The 23,769-nt window shown below is 42.3% G+C and overlaps 1 protein-coding gene across 3 annotated transcripts in view; it reads right to left on the reverse strand.

Moving 5' to 3' along the window:
• Positions 1 to 23,769, reverse strand: part of LOC137533983 (solute carrier family 22 member 15-like) — a 538,432-nt gene that overhangs the window by 13,996 nt on the left and 500,667 nt on the right. For 2 of the 3 annotated variants that reach the window (XR_011024265.1, XR_011024264.1), the window contains one exon: positions 8,641 to 8,725. The exons of the other annotated variant lie outside the window; for it this stretch is intronic. The gene's annotated coding sequence lies outside the window, so the exon portion shown is untranslated. The remainder of the gene's footprint in view (positions 1 to 8,640; positions 8,726 to 23,769) is intronic. 3 annotated transcript variants of the gene reach the window in all.

Raw genomic sequence — 23,769 nt, forward strand, 5'->3', positions numbered from 1 at the left:
GGGAAAATCCATTCCTGTTCGTTGATCTAAGCCCCGCAATGATCCGCTGCTTATCCGCTAAGCAGCGCGATCATTGTGAAAAAAAAAACTTTCTCAGCCTCCTAGTACTTTCTGCAAGCGTCCGGAAGGACGCTTGCAGGTCGCATTAAACAAAAAGTTACTGTTGCCATCTTGTGGCCAAATAGTAAAACTACACCCTAAAGCATTTTTTACATACAAATAAATTAGTTTTACACTAAAAATTAACTCCTTACCTCCCACACTTCCCAATTTTTTTTTTGTAATTAAAAAAATAAATTAAAAAATGACAATTAAAAAAAATACATAAATAGTCACCTTAGGGACTGAACTTTTTAAATATTTATGTCAAGAGGGTATAACACTGTTACTTTATAAACTATGGGCTTGTAATTAGGGATGGACGCAAAACTGAAAAAAATGCACCTTTATTTCCAATTAAAATATTGCCGCCAAACATTGTGATAGGGACATTATTTAAATGGTTTTATAACCGGGACAAATGGGCAAATACATTTCATGGGTTTTAATTACAGTAGCATACATTATTTGAAAACTATAAAGGCCGAAAACTGTAAAATAATTTTTTCCCACATTTTTTTCCTATTTTCCCATTAAAACACAGTTAGAATAAAATAATTCTTGGCATAATGTCCCACCTAAAGAAAGCCTAATTGGTGGCGAAAAAAACAAGATATAGTTCATTTCATTGCGATAAGTAATAATAAAGTTATAGATGAATGAATGGAAGGAGTGCTGAAAGGTGAAAATTGCTTTGGTGGTCAAGGGGTAAAAGCCCTCAGTTGGGAAAGGGTTAAGGACAAGATGTAAAAAAAAAATAAAAAAATAAAAAAATGTGCAATTTTTACGATCAAAAGTAATCGGCATGTATTTATCGATTATCCCCATAAACAGGTGTATTGGGTATTTTCTCTTTTCCAATTAGATCAGAAAATCCAACATTGGGATCTATTACAATTTCTGTTTCAATCAGCCAAAGAATCATTTTACATCAATTTTCGACACACACTGCACAGTTTTCTGTACAATTTGATCATAAAAATCATGTTAAAAGATATCTGATGAAAGAATTGTACTGTTAATGGGCACCTTTAGATAAATATAAAAATTGCACAGAAACACACAGGCAAAAAGTGAGTAAAAATTGGCAAACATAGTAATTGCATTACAGTGTGCGTTTCCTTACAGTAGATTTTTTTAATGCACTGAAATTAAAAAAAAAAAAGATTGTTTGCCATATGCACAACTGCTTATTCTCAAAATTACAGGAATCATCACGATAATTGAATGTAAACCACGACAGCTGCAAACCATTGCCTCTAATAGCAGATGGCTGTTAATAAATCCATTAAGGATCACATTCAATTTCCAGCCCAGGCAAGCCTCAGCAAATTGTATCAGTTGGTATAGGTTTTTCCCAGTATTTTTGTTTAGGGAGAGTGTACAATACATTGTGGAAATGAACAGAGGCGCCAAAAGGATAAAAAAAGCTAAAAAAAAAAAAAAAAAACGGGCGAGGCAGTGGTGGACTGACCCCCTGCAAGCAGACACAAAAACAAGCAAACTTATTTATATATACAGACTCCAAAGTGTCATGGCAACGCGTTTCACAGGTGTGGCCCCGCTTCATCAGGCAATAGGGGATGGTGTATACAGCAACAAGTGTCTATGTCTCAACCTAGCGCCTCTGTGTTACAATACATGTCAGTAGATTCTACTCCCAGCTATAGATGGAAAATTCTAGTATACATACCACAAAAATGTAAATCCCACTGGGATAAAATCCCACTAATGAAACTCACTTAAAAAACACACACACCGTATTTTTCGGACCATAAGACACACTTTTTATCCCCCAAGAGTGGGAGAGAAAAGTATTTTTTTGTCTTATGGCCCAAATACAACATACGACATGTGCGCTCCCCCACTTCGCAATGCAAATGCACATACCCGTTCGAGAACCGCGTAGCCCCTGTGTCCCCTTCTATCCTTATGTGTCCTCAAACAATACAAGCTGCATACATGCAGCAGTCTTCTGCCACCAGTCACTGCTATTGAGACTTGGCAGCTGACCAGGCTGAGGGTAGGCTAAGGCTTGAACAAGAAGTGATCCCATGGCGATTCGGAGGAGAGAGACTCCTGACATGGATGCTGCTGACTGGTGTGCAGCCCTGACAGTCATGGCGGACGGTATCTCTGCGGGAAATGTGTAGATGTAATTTTACTATTTGGCCATAAGATGTCCTCGCGCATAACTTCCCTATGCATAGTGTTACTACGCAAAAAGGAAGTTGTGTAATTATCGTTTTTTGTGAATCTGATCGACTGCTGCAATCACTCACACGAGGACTCAGATCAATGAATGGGAATGGAGTTCCCATTTTGATCTCCCGGCTAACGACTGGCGGCAGTAACTATTGTGGGCGCGTAGGAATAAAGTTTAGAGCACATTTTTAAGTAGAACAATACATATATTTTCACAGATCTGTACAACAGAGGGACATATAAGGAAGAACTGAGGAGGAAAGAGGGGCTGGGTTTCCAAAGAGTGACTGTCCCTCCAAAAGAGGTCCAGCTATGAGCTACAGAACAGGAAAAGGCTATACAAATATCTCCCTAAACCAGTGAATCCCGGTTTCTTAAGAATATCAGACAAGTCCTTTCTAAAGCAATATAACCAGCACTGTTATTAATAACCAGTTCAATGTATTATTAGTCTTATGACCTCTTGCTTTTTTTTTTTTTTTTACATTAAAATCCAGCAGTTTTGTTTAGGATCAAATTATCATGTCATAGATGTATAAAGAGAACAATAAAAGCAACGGATGGAAACCTAATTATGTACAGCAGCAGCAGATATGCTACACAAGCTGTAGCATCTAATACGACAGCGGTGAGGAGGCGACACTTTATAGAAGCTTATGACAGTAATTACCGCCTCTGTGCTACTCAACTAAATATAGCAACAAGTATTAAGTCTATCGTGATCTCCGCTGTCCTGTAGTGTATTGATAAGTGAGGCATCACTGGCCTCTCAAAGGAGTTAATCATGTTATATACATATAGATTTGAGGCATAAATGAATAACGTATTAAAATCAACTCCTATAATTGGCTTGGCTGCAATTACTAAATCATTTCCTGTACTGCGTATGACAGATTAAATATAGCAAGAGTTACATAACTATTCAGGCTCGCTAAATTTCGCTTCCTAGTGCCAAAAAGAAAATCCTAAGCAATTGTTTCTTGGGAAAAGAGAAAGCAATTAACCGTGAAAGCAAATGGGTAAGCACTCCTCCTTGTAAATCCCCATTACGGGGGAAAAAAATTATCTGGAAATGAAACATAATAATACTATTAATTCTTCTTTCAAAAAGGGCATTGAATAATTTACTTTTAGTAAAAGAAAAAAGACCTTGAAATTACTATTTCATTAGTTTGTTGATGTGTTCCTAAAATAGACACTTACATAGAAATCACGCTATTTAAAGAGCGCCGTAGATCTATTGTGCCTATTTTCATGTCTGCTCATGTAACGTCTGTCTAATCAACCCGCGAATATGCCAGTTATGCTACGCGAGATCAATATGTTTGTCTGCTGTTACATCGTGCCTTCTCGATGGCTTTTGATTAAATTTCAGGAGATGTCCAAAATTCTTGCGTAACAGATTTGCACCGCTGTGTTTATTTTGCTGTAATTAGTACACAGGGTCGTAATGAACCCCATATATTTAGGTTACACCTGCCAGCATTTTCTGGTCCAGATCCTAGTACAAATTAGGCCCCTCATTTATTCTATAAACTAAGCCCAGAAGCATCTGGCAGCACCTGCAACACTCTAAATCAACCCTCTCCATTTTAAGACAGTGTTTGTGCGGATGACAGCGTTATGAAGTCCAAGCTGGTCTGAGATCTGATACTAAAACTGCCAGGAAATTACACCTGTGTGACGAAGCTCTTGTAGATGCAGACACACCATGACTTCAGGGCAATGCATCTGCCAATGGATTAAACGCTACGACATTTGGGCTAGTATGTGACTCAAATCCCAGAATGAGGTTTTACGAGAGTCCAGCCACACAGAGCTTCCGTTTCAGAATCTGGATTTATTCGGCGAAGTAAGTTTACACTGACCAGGATTTTGACTTGGCAGTTGCTTTACAGAAGTAGACAAAATGACAGAAAGGAAATAGGAAGTAAAATGATGGATACCAGCAATGTGAAGCATTCATATTCCAAGTCTACAGCTCTGCTTTCAAATTCCTGCAGTTGCTTGTGCTTAGAGATGGCCCAAATGGTTCGCCAGCGAACATCCGTGGTTCGCATTCACGGAGAACCGCAAACTTTTCTGGAAGTTCAGTTCGCCCCCATAGTGCATCGTGAGGGTCAACTTTGGCCCTCTACATCAGTCAGCAGGCACATTGTAGCCAATCAGGCTACACTCCCTCCTGGGGCCACTCCCCCCTTATAAAAGGCAGGCAGTGTCAGGCTTTGGACTCACTTGTGTGCCTGCATTAATTAGAGAAGGGAAAGCTTAGTTAGGCTACAGTTAGGCTTCTTAGCTTGCTCCTTCCTGATTCTTATTGCTAAAAATACACCCCTCAACAGCTCTTTTGAGAGCTAATCTTGTTCTTGTGATGTTTTTTTTTTCTGTCCCACTGACTCTTGTGTTGCATAGACAGCCTTGGTAATTCCTACTGTGTGTGCCACTGCCAGGCCCAGCACATTCAGTGACTACCTGTGTGTGTGACAGGCAGCTGCATATTGTAATATCCATTACTGCATATACCTACCTGTTGTTCACTTCAGTCAGTGCACCCACCTACGTGAGCGCACGCAGTGTCACTGTGCCTGTCCGGTACCTGTCGGTGTGTGACAGGTGCACATTGTAATACCCATCACTGCATATACCTACCTACCTGTTCCTAAAAAAGTTGGTACACATACCAGAGTGAGTGAGGAGGTGCTGAGGATGATAGTGGGTGCTGGGTACAGAATGCCTGACAGCTGTTTCGCGCACCACTGCGCTTCTACGGAGGCTGTGACTAAGGAAGGGACTAAGGAACTGCCTCCGTAGAAGCGCAGTTGTGCGCGAAACAGCCGTCAGGCATTCTGTACCCAGCACCCACCATCATCCACAGCGCCTCCTCACTCACTCTGGTATGTGTACCAACTTTTTTATGCAATTTTGCACAGTTATGAGCTTTTTGATACCGACTTTTGCTACAATAAATTAAGCCACTGCAGAAGTGCCAGCATTCTCCTTGTTTTGCTCTCTCTTACCCGAATGATACTTCAATGAATGTGTCATTGAGCAAAAACAATAAAACAGTAACAACTTAAAGAGAATCTTTACTCTAAAATTCTTACAATAAAAAGCATACCATTCTATTCATTATGTTCTCCTGGGCCCCTCTGTGCTGTTTCTGCCACTCCCTGCTGCAATCCTGGCTTGTAATTGCCATTTGTATCCAGTGTTTACAAACAAAAGACAGAGCAAGTGATACACTGAGAGTAAGCTCAATGTGTGAGTCATACAGAGTGTGCAGGGGCCTGGAGAGGGTGTGTATAGTTTCTGCCAATGACAAGCAGTGCAGCACATTCCACACATTCCAGCCTCAGCCGACAGTGGAGAGAAGATTAGATCATATAACAGAGATAACACAGCCACTGTGCAAATAGGAAAGGCTGCAGTTAGACAGAGCACATTAGGGCTCGTTTCCACTATAGGCAATACAAGTGGATGGGATTGTTTCCACTTGTGCGTCATGCGGGTGCGTTTTGGTGTGCGGGGGAAATCTGCACGGCAGAGCCGTCAGATTTTGCGTGCGGCTGGAATGCGGGCGAATCGCTCGCAATGCTTTTAATAGGGAAATCGCATGCGGCTTTGTCATGCGGTTTTCCCCGCGATTTTGCGTGCGATTTCGCATGTAATGTTATGGAAATTTACACAGGCAGTGACATGGTTAAACTCACCTGCTTCTTAGCCATGCGAAATCGCATTCGAAATCGCAGGGAAAACAGCATGCGGAAACGCATCCGCATGCAATTTCGTCCGCGGTGGAATCCAGGCGATTCCGCACAGTGGAAACGAGCCCTTAGAACAGGTATATGAACTTATAGGATAGCAGAAATAAGGATGAAAATGTTGTTACAGATTCTTTTTAAAAAAGTAGATTTGAATATAAAATAAAACTGTGGAATATCTTAAGTCATTTTTAGGAGAAGGAGGATAGATACAATTGCTTATTTCATTAGTTAATTTTCACCTCGGGTGTACTTTAAAGAGAATCTGTATTGTTAAAATCGCACAAAAGTAAACATACCAGTGTGTTAGGGGACATCTTCTATTACCCTCTGACACAATTTAGCCGCTCCCCGCCGCATTAAAAGTAGTCAAAAACAGTTCTAAAAAGTCTGTTTGTAAACAAACAAAATGGCCACCAAAACAGGAAGTAGGTTGATGTACTGTATGTCCACACATAGAAAATACATCCATACACAAGCAGGCTGTATACACCCTTCCTTTTGAATCTCAAGAGATCATTTGTGTGCATCTTTCCCCCTGCATTTCACTGAAGAGTTACAAGCTGATTGTTTGTTTACTCTTGCAGACAGCTCTGCCCGGTTGTCTGTAATTCTGCAGTCTGTGACTCATCAGTATGTGAACAGAGGATTTATCCAGCTTGTAATAGATAAGAGAGCAGAGAGAAGCTGGCTAATGTAAATAACACACACACACAGGGGAGTGTGCATAGAGGGGGCATGCATAGCAGATCACACTGAAGAGTTGGCAGCCTTCCAGACACAGGATGACAAGTCTGACAGGGGAAAGATAAGCTGATTTATTACAGAGATAATGATGGTAGAAAGTGCTGCAGTAAGCCAGAGCACATTATAATAGGTTTAGGAACCTGTAGGATGGTAGAAAACACAATGACATTTTTGTTACAGAGTCCCTTTAAGACCAGAGTCCACTGTGTGGGAAGAACGTGTGCTAGTTTTCCATAGCATTCAGTTATATTCCTGTATTATATTGAAATTGGCACTTTAAAATCCTGGATGGAAACAGGACAAACATTTCAGGGGAACCAACACTTGTTTCCACAAATAAACGGAAGAATGCAAACAAGGAGGACAGACTTTCTGGGCATGTCACAACTGAACAGAACAATGGCCAGTAGCTCATTCGCTCTGGAACTAGTGAAAACCTCCAGCAATCTGGTAATCACAGCTTCCTACACAGGGTATGAGCCTAGGCTGTGACACTCAATAACCATTCCTGCAGGTCTACCTTGTTGCAGTAACTATACAGAATTGTAAAATTATAATTTTTTTTGTTTTTTAAAGCTAAAAGCCTTTGTTTTGTTTTATCTGGGCTGTGGTCACATGATGATGCCTACAGATAGCTGCTGAAACTGGGTGAGAAATTCACTGACTGTTGATAATGGATTTTGTGACCAGCATGTAGCAACTTCCTGCAGACATAACTATGGCCACAGTCACAGAATGTACATTTTTGTAGCATCAAAAAAAAAAATAAATACTGTTTGCACACCAAACTAGATGTCTCGTGTATTGGGAAAACCTTTGAATAAGGCCCCCAGGTGCACATGATTAGAACATAGCTCTCTTAGGACCCGTTCAGACTACAAAGTGCGGACCGCAACGCATGCGGACCGCAACGCATATGAACGCACGCCATCCGCGTTCGTATGCGTTGCGTGGCTGATCCCATCACTGAAAAGTGAATGGGACAGCCGTGCGTTTTTGTAAAATCTGCGTGCAGCATGCGTTCCCGGACCGCACAGGTCCGAAACGCATGCTGTGTGAACATCAGACATTGCACTCTATGCAATGTCTGATGTCCTGCGTGTCGGCCCCCCCGCACGCGTTTCCAAAACGCATATGGAAACGCGTGCAGTGCGAACGGGCCCTTACTTAGCATTTAGACAATTTACTTTTTCTTCCAAGTTTTCTCCTAGGAGATCATTTTTCATCTTCTGTTTAAAGTGAACCTGAGGTCAGAGTGATATGGAGGCTGCCATATTTGTTTCCTTTTAAACAATACCAGTTGCCTGGCAGCCCTGCTGGTCTGTTTGGCTGCAGAAGTGTCTGAATAACACCAGAAACAAGCATGTAGCTAATCTTGTCAGATCTGACAATAATGTCAAACACCTGATCTGCTGCATGCTTGTTCAGGGTCTATGGCTAAAAGTATTAGAGGCAGAGGATCAGCAGGATTGCCAGGCAACTGGTATTGCTTAAAAGGAAATAAATATGGCAGCCTCCTTATCACTCTCGGGTTCACTTTCAAATAACTTTTCAGCACTCTGCTATTACTAAAGTACTCACAGGCGACTTAATATGGTGGTTGTCTCTCCACTTTCTGTCCTGAGTGTTCAATTATCCTCCTGTGGACAGGAGCACTCTGTGCAAAGACATTAACTGCGCATGTGCAGAATGCTCTCAGTAACAAGAGCGCATTTGAGGAGGCGTGTAGCCAGCTACTTCCTCCTTCCGGCTGTGAAGGAGGAAGTATGAAGAGCTGGAATGCACCATGGAGGGCAGAACATGGAGCCGGCGTCAAGGGTGAGTTTACCTTCCTTGCCGCGATCTGCTGTGCTTGATATTCATGCTCTGATCCGATTCATTCAGAACAGCATTCTGCTTCCGAACGAATATCCCTAGTACAGATGAGATAAAGCGAAACGTAACTAACTTTCCTTCACTTGAAGCGTGTGTCTGTTTAGCAGCAGGCTTGTCAGATTTTTGTTTTCTCTATATAAAATATCTTCAGCTTTTTGTATGATTAGTCTATTTTAACGTCAGGAGCGTTTTGACAGTTCACCTTATAAGAGGTATAGCGCTCACTGAGGAGCACTATCCATCTTCCTCCACACAAGATAAGATAACAGCAGCTGCATAGCCACAACAAAATGACACAAACAGCAAATGCAAAATAACAACTTATAGCAAGAAAAGATAACACATACGCTAATGGAAAATGCACTGATCAGAGGAGCATAAAATACAGAAACGCATGGAAGTTAGAGAACATTCCCTGGGAATCATTTTGACACTCTGGCCACTGTTTTTCTAAAGACGCCAGAGTTCCCTGACTTTTCTCACTTGTTTTATTATATACTGTGACGATGTGCCAGTGTGGTCGTTTCTTTACGACTCACCAGTTACTTTGTGAAGATGGTGTTAATGAGGACTGTGGCCTGCTGGGTGTGCTCAGCCTAATTAAAGGGAAGGTTTCATTTAATGGCTATTTATTATGCCTTTATGTAGTACTGACATAGTATGTGGCATTTCACAGAGTATATGCTGCTAAGGGGTCATTCTTGTGGATGGCTGAACCGCGTGCTTGAAAGCATGCCATCCTGTTGCTAGGTTATGCAACTTAATGCCAGTGTTTGTGACCACACGTGTGTTAGCGGCTGACTGATGGTGCGGTTACCACACGATAGAAAGCTGCCTTATACATTGTCTAGCGGGCAGCTGCTACCTTCTGTGCATGAAGGAGCCCTGGCACCAGTGATGGCTTGCAGCCACCTGCAAGCGCCTGGCAGATCAATGGGAACAGTTGAAAGGTTGTGGGAGCACTGCTGTAAGACCATGTGCCTCGAACTAGCTCACAATCTAACCTCTACAATAGTCTAGAGCCGATTGAAGGGCAACCTACCAGTTATTCCTTGCGAAATCTAAGGGCTTTTACTCTAAACATAATTTTCTTGATCCTTCTTCAGCTTCTGACAGTGGGATTGCCCTCTCCTTCTCCCAATGGTCTTCTCTCCAGGTATTAATAGTCCTCTCTTCTGGACATCCTCCTTCCATGCTGGTAGGACCTTCAGTGTGGGCCATGCCTACACAAACTCCTCACCAAGACCCCTCTCTGTAAGGGTATTATAAGGCTCAGGCTTTGGGACCATTCTCTTTTCTATCTTCACTTGGCCCCCCCAACTCCCCTTCCCACTGTCTATCGCACACAAAATAATACAATTAAAGATCCAAACTCTCACGATAACACACTTTACACTTTATACAACCTATACATCCTACATACAACCTCCACTCTCATTAGGCACCTCTGCTTGTACTTGCATACATGTCAGTGTGTTCCAGTACTGGTTTATGTGTATATATTTATTTAACTTACAGACTTAGACGATGTTGATGTTATATAAATTAATAATAATACCATGAATGATGTCTGCAACCAACATGGCATGTTTGAACGGCATAACATCTGTCTACCAATTTGATTGGTTACCGCTGGCTCAAAACTAGAGATCTGGAAGTATGTAACTAGCCACAGATGGGGGTTTAATGGAAGATTGTTTATTGTCTTCCGATAACTGTGTTTTATACAGACTAACACCAGTTATCACCCAAACGAGTCCACCAGGATAGATTCGTTTACATGATAATCGCATAATTTTACCTTTATTTCCTAACTATGCATGGGCGACTACTATTCTTTGTTCATTTCGGGAGAAGAAGGTATAGCATTATGTGCGAGGTGTGTGTGTGTGTGTGTGTGTGTGTGTGTGTGTGTGTGTGTGTGTGTGTGTGTGTGTGTGTGTGTGTGTGTGTGTGTGTGTGTGTGTGTGTGTGTGTGTGTGTGTGTGTGTGTGTGTGTGTGTGTGTGTGTGTGTATATACACACACACACAGGTGTGCACAAGGGGGAGGGTTGTGTGTGTCAGGTGCAGGTTGCATTGTGCGGGTGGGTGCACACGTGTGTCGGCATGTCACTGTTCATCGCCCATTATGTAACAGACTAAAATCACTATCATTCATATGAAAATATAGAACATTTTAAAAGGTTTACAAACATTCAAGCATCATTCTAATTAGGCAGCATGTACACCCAAATAACTTTGGGTGGATATCTAGGGGCACTCTGCAAACACAATAGATCGTGTGTCCTCAAAACATAAATAGGAAGTTTGGCCCCAAAATATAATTAGGCTGGTGCCCTGAAGATAACTAGGTAGTGTTTAAACCAAAACATAATTACCACATTTTTCGGACTATAAGATGCGCCTGGCCATAAGACACACCTAGGTTTAGAGGACAAAAACCAAGGGGAAAAAATATACTAAACCTGGTGCGTCCATGGTGAAGGGGCATCTTGTGGATTATGGCCCCATTGTACCTCATGCACCTCGTGTCTCCCTGTGTCCTCCTCTGTCACCCATGTGTCCTCTATGCACCTTTGTGTCCCCCTGTGTCCTCCTCTGCATGGACACAGTAAAGGGGGTCCTTGACATTGCGGTGGGTTGGAGGTTTGTATTGGCAGGCGTTCAAGTCAGGAAATCCCTGCATTTGGACTACAAGATGTAGTGACTTTTTCCCCTCACATTTGGGGAAGAAAAAGTGAGTCTTATAGTCCAAAAATACAGTATGTAGTATATCTCCAAAATCATTGGTATTCAGTGCTCTGGCAACTGTAAATAAAATACACCATACTCGCCTTCTAGCTCACTTGTGTCCTCCCACTTCATGCACATTGGGATTAATCTGACAGACTTGGTTGATGCTGCCCAGGATAGTTTACAACACATCATTCTTAACCTGTCCTTACAGACCTCATCATTGTGTGGAAGGGTCACACAGCTTCCCCTTCTGCCTGGCTGCACATAAGAGATCTCAAAATGGAACTATTTTGTTCCACAGAAGGATCAGGGCACCGCTGCTAAGTATTCACAGCATGGCCCCTGAATACTTAGTCCCAGTGACACCACTGATTCATAGCTGTGATAATCATCAATAATGTGTCATGAGTAGTACACTAATGCACAGCAAGTCTGAGCAGCATGAAAAGAACCTGCATAAGGCTGAATTTATCCAGGAGAAGCCCTTCCTGGATACTTTAACCCTAAAGTGGAATTCCACAATTACTGAGAAAAAGGAAATCTGTATCAATCTACTCTGTGCAATGTAGGGGAGAATAGTGCACAACCTTATGTAAGCATGGAAAACACCTATCTGTAATGTGCATGTAATCCACAGGGTTCCTGACAATGATTGTCACATGTCTTTATGCCAGTCTGTAGATTAGTCTGTATGTGGGAAAATGAGTAACCAGTTACTGCTTTGTGCAGCAAATTACTCATGCAGCAAGATAGATTTTTAGGCAGCCCATACTAAGTTTTGTAAATTCATAACTAAGTAACCATATACAATGCCAAGCAGGGGTAGCTAAAGCAAATAAAGTACTGGGATGAATTAAATGGGAAATAAAATCTTCAGATGCTAGTATACTACCTCCCATGTATAAATCACTGGTGATGCCACATCTGAAGTATGGGATAGAGTTTTAAGCAATGCACTATAGGAGGACACTACCATCGAGAATGGCTACAAAGAGGAGCATCTAAACTAATCAGAGGGATGGAAAATCTCACCAAGAAAAGTTAGACAAGCTGGGCTTATTTAGTTTGGAGAAAAGGTGACTGAGAAGTGACCTGACACATCAAAGAGCATTTTGTGGGTCGTTTTTGTTTTTTAACCACTTGAGGACTGCAGTGTTAAACCCCCCTAAAGACCAGGCTCACTATTAATAAATTGGCTACTGCAGCTTTAAGGCCAATCAAGGCAAAATTGCCACGATCACACATTTTTGGAAAAATTGTGATCTTGCTGTAATTTTAATGTAAGTCAATGCAGGTGTCTTTTTAAAAAAATGAAAACTACAAGCAAAATACTCTTTCGTTTTTCAGGGCCCTGAGAGGTGACTCAATTAACATTTGTAAATACATCAGAGGACAATACAAAAGCTTGGCAAATTAGCTTTTTATCCCTAGGGTCTTACAATGGACATGGGGACATGATCTGCGTATGGAGGAAAAAAGTGTTTGCCATCTATTCAGAAATGGGTCCTGCACAGTGAGAGTGGGTCAAATTTGGAACATCTTACCTCAGGAAGCAGCCATGGCAAACTCTATATCTGCATTTAAAGAGGGCTTGGATATTTTTCTGCATTGAAGGGCATTCACGGCTGTAATTACTCGGCTGTAATTCCCGGGAGAACTGATCAAGGGATATATTTGAATGCAACATGTAGTCGGATTCAAATGTTTCCCTTTTTAAGGCTAATAGACACAGGCCTTGTAAGGTTTCTCGCCTTCCCCTGGATCAACTGGGATATGTGGCGGTGCAGTACGTTTGTTTTTTCCTTCTGGTTAAACGTGGATGGATGTCGTCTTATTAAAACTATGTTACTATATTGCTGAAAAATTGAAATGGCAATATAATTTTTAATACAATTATCAGAACATTTATGGCAATGCTCAATAAAATTGGATGTTTATGCTTCACAGGTTTACATTACTATATTACTCGTGGTAAATTACTGATGCTGATTATAGTGACTGTGAATTATACATGCTTTTATATGGTTTTATGTAACTTTTTTTAACATATCAGAATAATTGTGGTGGTGCAGCTGATAGGGGTGTTCCTTCCATTGTTGGTGCTTGCAGAGCGACTTAGAGGAGGATTGGTATAACTACCTTATCTTGTTTTAGCTGTCTGATCTCCATTCAGCCACTGTCTGTCCACATGTCCTCCTCTCACCATGCTTCTATCAACCCCTTCCTCAAAAGGAAAGGGTCATATAACCATTCGATGAGAAAGATTGAATCTGCTTAGAGAGGGATTGGTCGCCTGCCAAAACACCATAGACCAAATTCCGATACATATCAGCATGAAATCTATCCAGCTTTTGCTAGTGTTTTGCTATTGCGATTTTGCGCTGTTAACGCGAAAAAAATCACCATTCACACTTGACGATTTTTTTCGCAATCGCATTTAGCGCTTCTATAGCACTGAAACGTGATCACCGGGAAATCGCCTAAAAATGGTGCAGGCTATGCGTTTGTGGTTAACGTTTTTGGGCGATTTGCGGCGATTAGCGCAAGTCACCCAAGTAAGAACGGGCCCATAGGGTTTCTTTACACTAGCGTTTTTAAAAAGCGCTAGCGTTTGAGCGTTTTTGCTGAAATTGCGGCAAAACGCTCTAGTGTGAATGGGCCTTCAGGCTGCTGCCTCTGATGCCCTTCAAGTATTGTCCCCCGGTGCCTGTCCTACCTAAAACCTCAACTGTCAATTGGCGCAATTCCAGGCCACCTCCGCCATCACTGTGATTAAAGTGACAGTGATAGTCCCTCTGAAAGAAGTGTTTTTTAAATAATAAAGATAAGTGGACACTTGTAATGGCTGCCGACCATAGCGATCAAATGTGATCGCTAAGGCGACAGCACCGGGACCCAACACTGTACAGACGCCTCGCTGTGCTGTTGACTAGCAATGTATCTTGTACAGCACTGGGGTCTCCAAACTATGCGCCATAGTGACTGGATCCAATTGATAAAGACGAACAAGTTGGCAAAAATGTTATGCCACATTCTCAACTAGTGATGAAATATGGCATGTAGGGTATCATTTTAACCGGGAAAATACAAGTAACATATTTTGAGATGTTTTATAACTGTGGCACTTGTCATGAAAAATATGTGAAAAGTCAAATATGAAAAAAAAAATGGCATTTTCTGCACCTACGCCTATTTTTTCACTATAAAATGCCTATAAAATGTAATAGTTCTTGAAAACAAATACTACCCAAAGAAAGCCTAGATTGTCCTGGAAAAAAAACTACATGTTTATCACTTTGATGGCATAAGTAATAAAGAAAATATTGCTGTGTGTCATTAGTGACAACTGAAATGCCAAAATTGTATAAAATCTTAGGCCTGGTTCACACTGAAAGAACTTTTAGCGCTAGTGATTTGAAAAATCTCTGGCAGTGTTAACCAGCCCTTAGCAGCCTTTTCTAAGTGCTAATGATTTGAAAAAGCTCTTGGTAATGCAATGCTATGGCGGATTTTTATAAAATTGCATTGCTCAAATGGGATCACACCAATAGCATTACATTAGCAAGAGCTTTTCAAACCACAAAGCGCTCAGAAAAGCTCTCCTAGTGGGTTCCAGGCCTTAAAGGACTTACGAGGCCAAGTCCATCAAAAAAAATAAAAAAAAGTTAGCTACCTTGCTCAGCTTGTAAGGCACGGAGGACGCCGTCCGCGCCCTCCGTGCCGTTCCGCCTGGTCCCCGCCGCTGCACAGCCCCCCGAACGGTCCCCGACCGCGCGGCCCGGGTCGGGCTCCCCAGCCCTTACCAAGATGGCCGGCGGAGCTGGCCGCGGCTGCGCAGTCCGCATAGCCGCCAGTGCGGCGGCGCAGCTCTAAGGCCAACCCCCCGATCCACGCTACTGTTGCGTGGATCGGGGGGTTGGCCTTAGAGCTGCGCAGCCGCACTGGCGGCTATGCGGACTGCGCAGTCGCGGCCAGCTCCGCCGGCCCTCTTGGTAAGGGCTGGGGAGCCCGACCCGGGCCGCGCGGTCGGGGACCGTTCGGGGGGCTGTGCAGCGGCGGGGACCAGGCGGAACGGCACGGAGGGCGCGGACGGCGTCCTCCGTGCCTTACAAGCTGAGCAAGGTAGCTAACTTTTTTTTATTTTTTTTTATGGACTTGGCCTCGTAAGTCCTTTAAAGGGAACCTTAACTCAAAAAAAAAACAACACATGAGTTTCACTTACCTGGGGCATCTACCAGCCCCCTGCAGCCATCCTGTGCCCTCGCAGTCACTTATGGCTCCTCCGGTCCCCCGCTGCCAGCTAGTTTCGTTTTTGCCGACTGGGAATTGGTCGGCCACCATGCGTACATTTTTACGCATTACCGCTGGTGCAGAAAGTTATCTCAGACATTAACAAGTACATTTTTACACGGTACGGGTGCAATGCGTAAAAAGCCATGAGTGACTGCGAGGGCACAGGATGGCTGCAGGGGGCTGGTAGATGCCCCAGGTAAGTAAAAATCATGTTTTTTTTTTGAGTTAAGGTTCCCTTTAAAGTGGAAAACCCTCCGATTGCGAAGTGGTTAACGATAACCAGTAAATAAGATCATCTTGATTCACAGTTTCTGCTAACTGATGGATAACATGGTACAATACTTGACAAATGCAATCAAGAGTTACCGGTAATTGCAGCTGTTATTTACTCATGAAGCTGCCTTGAACAATTTTGCCTCTGTTTTTTGCTTCATGTTCAAACAAAGCAAAAAAAAGTAAACAGTCCACAGCAAAAGCAACTTTACAGACAGAATTTTAAGTCGTTTTAAATTAAAATGTTTGCATTATAAAATATTTAGCATGAAGGGAAATCAGAAAATAAACTTTGCTCAAGATTTAATTATTTAATTAATTTGCCACATTTCAACAGGTTTTGTTTTTTACCCGGCACCCAAACTTTCCATTAGCCAAATCTTTTATTAAAGTGGACCTGAACTCTTGCACAGGACAGAAGGAAAACAGATAAATGCACCCTGTATGTATTTAGAGAATTTAGACCATCCTATTCCCCCTTATCTGTGCCTAATCACCAGTTGTAACTTGATCCCTCATCTGTTTCAGCGGACTGCCACGGGAGAAAGGCTAATGATCTTCAAGCGGAATATAACCCTGCATTTCAACTTTGCTCTAAAACATTATTTACAGTATATTATATGCAACCAGCATTTTTTTTTTTTACTAGACCAGCATTGGAAGGGTTACATAGAGTTTTAAAGGTACTGGAAAGAATTGCAGACGCATCCAAAGCTCAGATAGATACATTTTGTTTACATAAATGTATCTAAGTGTTGAATGTTACACACTTTGGCTGTCCTCCAGCTCAGTCAGAGAGAGTGAGTCACATTCAACACTTAGATACATTTATGTAAACAAAATGTATCTATCTGAGCTTCGGATGTGTCTGCAGAAATCTCCTGGAACTTTAAAACTCTGTGTAACCCTTCCAATGCTGGTCTAGTAAAAAAAAATGCTGGTTGCATATAATATACTGTAAATAATGTTTTAGAGCAAAGTTGAAATGCAGGGTTATATTCCCCTTTAATGTCTGCTTCCCAAAAAAGCAGGACGTAAATACACTGCATATTTATTGCAGGATTTGTATCAGTTGTAAAAAAAAGAAATATTTTCTTTAAACTGATCTGCTGTAGCAAAATAGAGCACAATTCTTTAGCAATTTTGTTTATAAATAGGTTGCTGCGCTCAGCTACACTGCGCATCATGTCACCCGCATGAGCAAGTGTTCAGAAGTGAAGCACAGATGACAATCCTGCTCCATAACGATTGATTAAAGGCTTTAATGATACTTGATGAGAAGCACTTATGAAAATTGGAGTTACTCGTACTAACTACAAGTTGCCTTTAATTTTTTAAGCTAAATCAATGTCTCAGATTCTGCTCGGTTGCTATGGGCTGCACCTGTGCACCAGTTAATATAAACATCTTCTGCCCGAGCCCTGCTACATGCGGCAAGACTCAAATCGTGTGTTAAAGGGGAACGTATACTGCTTTTTAGTAACACACTTTTTGTAAACGAATGTTTGAATGGAGCTTCAGATGTTAGAATTCTCACTATATTTTTCCTCCGTTGCTCCAATGTCCTTGCTTAGATGCGGGTTGAGGTGGCCTTTACACTGGTCAATGTGGCTATCAGATAGATCCCTATCAGATCATTATCTGATCTAATCCCTCTATACACTACACTGATGGAAATTTTCAATAGATTTCAGCAAGAGATCTTTTGAAAATCTGTGCGCACCAGCCAGGTCTCCCAGTTGTCCCGCCCCTAAAGCAGATAGTTTTGGCGCTGAGCACTGTGCACCGAAACCAAGTGCCGCCATAGCAGTAATGTTATACAGCACAAAGCCGCATAAGTGGAATTTGGGGTCCCGTGATCGCTGGACCTCGAATTACTTCTCTCTCCGAGAATTGCTACAACTCTGAGCTCGGAATAGTAGTTAACCCGGCATCAGGGTGAGCCATCATTCAGCTCACCCTGTAGTCAGCTCTCCGGCAGTGTACTGATACCTACACCCCCTCCCCCACTTCACCCCCCCCCCCCCTCCTTCCCAGGCCAATGTGGTGTAGGGGCAGCTTGCTCTCCTCCTATCCGTGGTACGGTTCCCATGACTTCTTTCCCCACCAGCTGCTCCTTTTTCGTTTCTTCACTCCTCAGTCCAGGGGAACTTGTGCCACATAAATTCTACAGAGGGCACACACTAGGAGCACCATAGCAAGTACCTTACGTGACCACTATGGGCCGCTAATATTTGGTCTTACAATGTGCTAGCGGGGAGAGATGAGACCAGAACTACGCCACGGACAGGTGAGAGTAGCTTTGCCACAAAATCGAACGTCACTAGCACCAGGCTCCTGGCCCGACACTGATTGGCTGAAATGTTCCATCCTGGGTGATTAACCGAATCAGCCTATTTTGGCATAGAATCAGTCGTTTGGGGAACTGTTTGCAACATCAGTTAAGTGTATGGTCACATTTACATGGATATACATGTGATAGGAAAAAAGAGAACATTTTACAGTTGTAAACAATGGGAAACCATGATGATATTTTTTTTTCATAGTGTGTTTCTATGAGATGGGCACCTTAAGCCTTACACACTGTCATTGCCCTTTGTGCGGTCTCATTAAATAGCTTGAAAGTGTTTTTTATTTTTCCAATTTTCTCGTGAAGTTATAATGTTCTTTGTGCTCAGGGCCATTGTAATGCTTATAAAAGGCAAAGCAGCTACCACAGATTGCCTTTCAACTCATTCAAGTACCTGGTACAGACATATGTTTTAGGAAAAAGTTAAAGGAGTTCTTTAGGATGTGTTAAAGTGTAACTGAGATGGGGACAAAGAAAAAATATACATACCTGGGTCTTCCTCCGGCCCCCTCCGGCCTGATCACTCCCATGCCGTCCTCTTCTGACTCCCCATATGCCTGCACCTGGCCCCGGCAAATCCTCCAGACGGGGCCAGTTAGTGCAGGCGCAGTCCGGCCAGGCATGCTCCCCGGTCTTGCTCCCATCGGCAGGAGCTTTTTGCATCTGCGCAGATGCAGAATGCTCCCAGTGACATGTACTCATTAGGAGTTCGCAAGCAGCCAGGCCATGCATGTGCAATTGACAGGACTTTCTGGGGCCATTTGCAGGCGAACAGGGAGTCAGAACAGGATGGCGTGAAGGCGATCAGGCCAGAGAGGGTTGGAGGAAGCCCCAGGTATGTATATTTTTTGTTCTAACCCCATCTCAGGTTCCCTTTAAAGGACAGTTATAGAATCCAAGCGGTCCGTACATTCAGTAGGTTAATAAGCGGCATTTACATAATTTGCCAGATCTCTATTCAAGTCACCTAACGACCGTTTGTGTACCTTAACAAAGGAGACCTGGGAGAGATATATCCGCAACACCAGCAAATGATGAAACCAAGTGTGCTAGGGCCCAAAATATAATATGCATATAGGAAGGGGAAAGAAAGCCCTCGTTGAAAGCACCACTTGAAAAGATACAAAAAATACTTTATTTCACAATTAGGATGAAAATGTTAGAAAACATTATGAGATTCAACATGAATTTAAAATCAATTAAAAGACACGGCAAAGAACTGTTCCCTGAACAAACCAATTATCAATGAATATAATAATATATACGTCCAACATCTGAACAATGATTCAAATAACACCTGATCACAATTGACACTCAACTTGCCAGTATGATGGGCATCTGTCATAGAGCCCACCAATACTTGAACCCGGGTTCAGTATTAAAGTGAAATAAGAGGGGAATGCCCCAAAGTGCAATTATAAGTGCAAACAATATTTTATATACATGTAGGATAAAGGCGGTGCAAAAAATATATATATTATACCAAACAGTTGTGAACACTGGAGCAGCCTAAATGCTAGGTGCAAACAAAGAAAAATGAGAGTAGCAGTGCAAAAAGGAGAGTATACTTATCCCCAGGTAGGTAGTGATAATGAAGTCAGATGCTGGAGGCAGGGAAGAGTCGGTACCCCTCAAGACTGTCCCACATGTTCCGCGGGCGTCACCCCGCTTTGAAGGAGAGAGGACACCGCAAGTAATGCACGCCAAGACGGCGTTTAAATGCTAGAAGGAGGGTATGCGTGCGCATAGACGCCCACTGCGCGTCACCCGGAAGTGACGTCATTGTGGGCAGCGTGTATTGGAGACAAGCCAGGAGGAAGAGACCACGCTGGAGCGCAGCGGCGAGTAAGGCAGCCGCAGGTGAGTGGTGCACAGCCCCAAAGGAAAAATGAGCAAGGGAAACTCCCTCAGAAGACACCACCAAAAGACCAATACACCAGAGTCCCAAGAGGAAATAGCGGAAAACCTGCAAAGATCCCTACATATCACTGAATAACATAGAAACTGAAATTGACAATAAATGTACATCAATAAAAGGACAAATAGATGGTTACATTCTGTCTGATATACAATGCAATATGAAAAAATATGAAAAAATAAATAAAATAAACACTAAGCAATGTTATAACAGCACTTATATATATGGATAAGCACTTCCCTTATATGAAAAAATGTTCCTTAAAGGGACAGAGTCCATAGTGTCCATAGGATATATATATCCCAATAGGAGAATCCTGTATGAATGTTCCAGGTTAAAGGAGCATGCACGACGCTCAGCGACCGCAAACCGACTCACAACGGCCGCAGAAAATGGTCCAAATCCATAATTTTCCAGGATGCCAAATATCAGTCCATCAAGAGTCCAAACCAAGTCCGTCAACTGGAAGAAGTCCATTTTAAAGGGCAACCCACATCATATAACATATGGAACATAACATTGGATACAATCTGCATGAAGAGAAATATAATCATTATTAACAAAAATTATAAATGTACATGTGGTCATACACATCCCACCAGTACAAAAGGAAACCATATACAGAGAGAAATCTCATTAGCCCAAAAAGCCCGACCAGTCGATCTCCTCATTAATACCCAAAGGGGCCATGCTACCCAGTTGATGGATCCATCTAGCCTCATGCTGCAGCAAATTTTTAACTAGATCCCCACCTCTCAAACCTAATTTAATCTGGTCAATGCCAATGACGCATAAGCCCATGGGTGACCCCCCATGGGAGTGCAGAAAGTGGGACGCCACAGATGTGAGGGCCTGGCCATTCAATATATCACGTGCGGCCAACCTAATTTTGGACAGATGTTGTTGTATCCTGGTCTTCAGCATATTTTTGGTTTGTCCCACATATATCTTGTTACAAGGACATAATAATGCATAAACAATTCCCCTACTTTTGCAATTAACATAACCACTTAATCTATATTCTTTAGTTCCTGTGATATTATGAATAAACTGCTGAGGTCGCATATACTGACAAATGTTACACTCTCCACACGGGTAACTACCTCTAAGGGGGCCTCTACATCTTTTCCTCCCTTCAACAAAATGGCTCGAACACAGTTTATCTTTTAGGCTTGGACACCTTTTTTCTGTGATGGAGGCCTGAGGTGTGAATAAATCTTGGCCAGCTTTGCTTTCAGACACTACGATTGCCAGATTCATCACACCTTAGGCCTCCATCACAGAAAAAAGGTGTCCAAGCCTGAAAGATAAACTGTGTTCGAGCCATTTTGTTGAAGGGAGGAAAAGATGTAGAGGCCCCCTTAGAGGTAGTTACCCGTGTGGAGAGTGTAACATTTGTCAGTATATGCGACCTCAGCAGTTTATTCATAATATCACAGGAACTAAAGAATATAGATTAAGTGGTTATGTTAATTGCAAAAGTAGGGGAATTGTTTATGCATTATTATGTCCTTGTAACAAGATATATGTGGGACAAACCAAAAATATGCTGAAGACCAGGATACAACAACATCTGTCCAAAATTAGGTTGGCCGCACGTGATATATTGAATGGCCAGGCCCTCACATCTGTGGCGTCCCACTTTCTGCACTCCCATGGGGGTTACCCATGGGCTTATGCGTCATTGGCATTGACCAGATTAAATTAGGTTTGAGAGGTGGGGATCTAGTTAAAAATTTGCTGCAGCATGAGGCTAGATGGATCCATCAACTGGGTAGCATGGCCCCTTTGGGTATTAATGAGGAGATCGACTGGTCGGGCTTTTTGGGCTAATGAGATTTCTCTCTGTATATGGTTTCCTTTTGTACTGGTGGGATGTGTATGACCACATGTACATTTATAATTTTTGTTAATAATGATTATATTTCTCTTCATGCAGATTGTATCCAATGTTATGTTCCATATGTTATATGATGTGGGTTGCCCTTTAAAATGGACTTCTTCCAGTTGACGGACTTGGTTTGGACTCTTGATGGACTGATATTTGGCATTCTGGAAAATTATGGATTTGGACCATTTTCTGCGGCCGTTGTGAGTCGGTTTGCGGTCGCTGAGCGTCGTGCATGCTCCTTTAACCTGGAACATTCATACAGGATTCTCCTATTGGGATATATATATCCTATGGACACTATGGACTCTGTCCCTTTAAGGAACATTTTTTCATATAAGGGAAGTGCTTATCCATATATATAAGTGCTGTTATAACATTGCTTAGTGTTTATTTTATTTATTTTTTCATATTTTTTCATATTGCATTGTATATCAGACAGAATGTAACCATCTATTTGTCCTTTTATTGATGTACATTTATTGTCAATTTCAGTTTCTATGTTATTCAGTGATATGTAGGGATCTTTGCAGGTTTTCCGCTATTTCCTCTTGGGACTCTGGTGTATTGGTCTTTTGGTGGTGTCTTCTGAGGGAGTTTCCCTTGCTCATTTTTCCTTTGGGGCTGTGCACCACTCACCTGCGGCTGCCTTACTCGCCGCTGCGCTCCAGCGTGGTCTCTTCCTCCTGGCTTGTCTCCAATACACGCTGCCCACAATGACGTCACTTCCGGGTGACGCGCAGTGGGCGTCTATGCGCACGCATACCCTCCTTCTAGCATTTAAACGCCGTCTTGGCGTGCATTACTTGCGGTGTCCTCTCTCCTTCAAAGCGGGGTGACGCCCGCGGAACATGTGGGACAGTCTTGAGGGGTACCGACTCTTCCCTGCCTCCAGCATCTGACTTCATTATCACTACCTACCTGGGGATAAGTATACTCTCCTTTTTGCACTGCTACTCTCATTTCTCTTTGTTTGCACCTAGCATTTAGGCTGCTCCAGTGTTCACAACTGTTTGGTATAATATATATATTTTTTGCACCGCCTTTATCCTACATGTATATAAAATATTGTTTGCACTTATAATTGCACTTTGGGGCATTCCCCTCTTATTTCACTTTAATACTGAACCCTGGGTTCAAGTATTGGTGGGCTCTATGACAGATGCCCATCATACTGGCAAGTTGAGTGTCAATTGTGATCAGGTGTTATTTGAATCATTGTTCAGATGTTGGACGTATATATTATTATATTCATTGATAATTGGTTTGTTCAGGGAACAGTTCTTTGCCGTGTCTTTTAATTGATTTTAAATTCATGTTGAATCTCATAATGTTTTCTAACATTTTCATCCTAATTGTGAAATAAAGTATTTTTTGTATCTTTTCAAGTGGTGCTTTCAATGAGGGCTTTCTTTCCCCTTCCTATATGCATATTAACAAAGGAGACCTGCCAAGGAACTGAAACACTATGGTAACCTTGCCATTCAGTTTGAATGCCTTGACAAAGGAAAATGCAAAATAGCCGAAGTACTCTCACCTGTCCCGCTGGCGCATGTCCTCCTGGGTCCGGTGGTTTAGCTTAATGTGGCAGGTATCCTTCTCTTCCGGTCATGTGACACAAGC

This window comes from Hyperolius riggenbachi, chromosome 10 (assembly GCF_040937935.1).
Source record: "Hyperolius riggenbachi isolate aHypRig1 chromosome 10, aHypRig1.pri, whole genome shotgun sequence".
In the NCBI taxonomy this organism is placed as follows: domain Eukaryota; kingdom Metazoa; phylum Chordata; class Amphibia; order Anura; family Hyperoliidae; genus Hyperolius; species Hyperolius riggenbachi.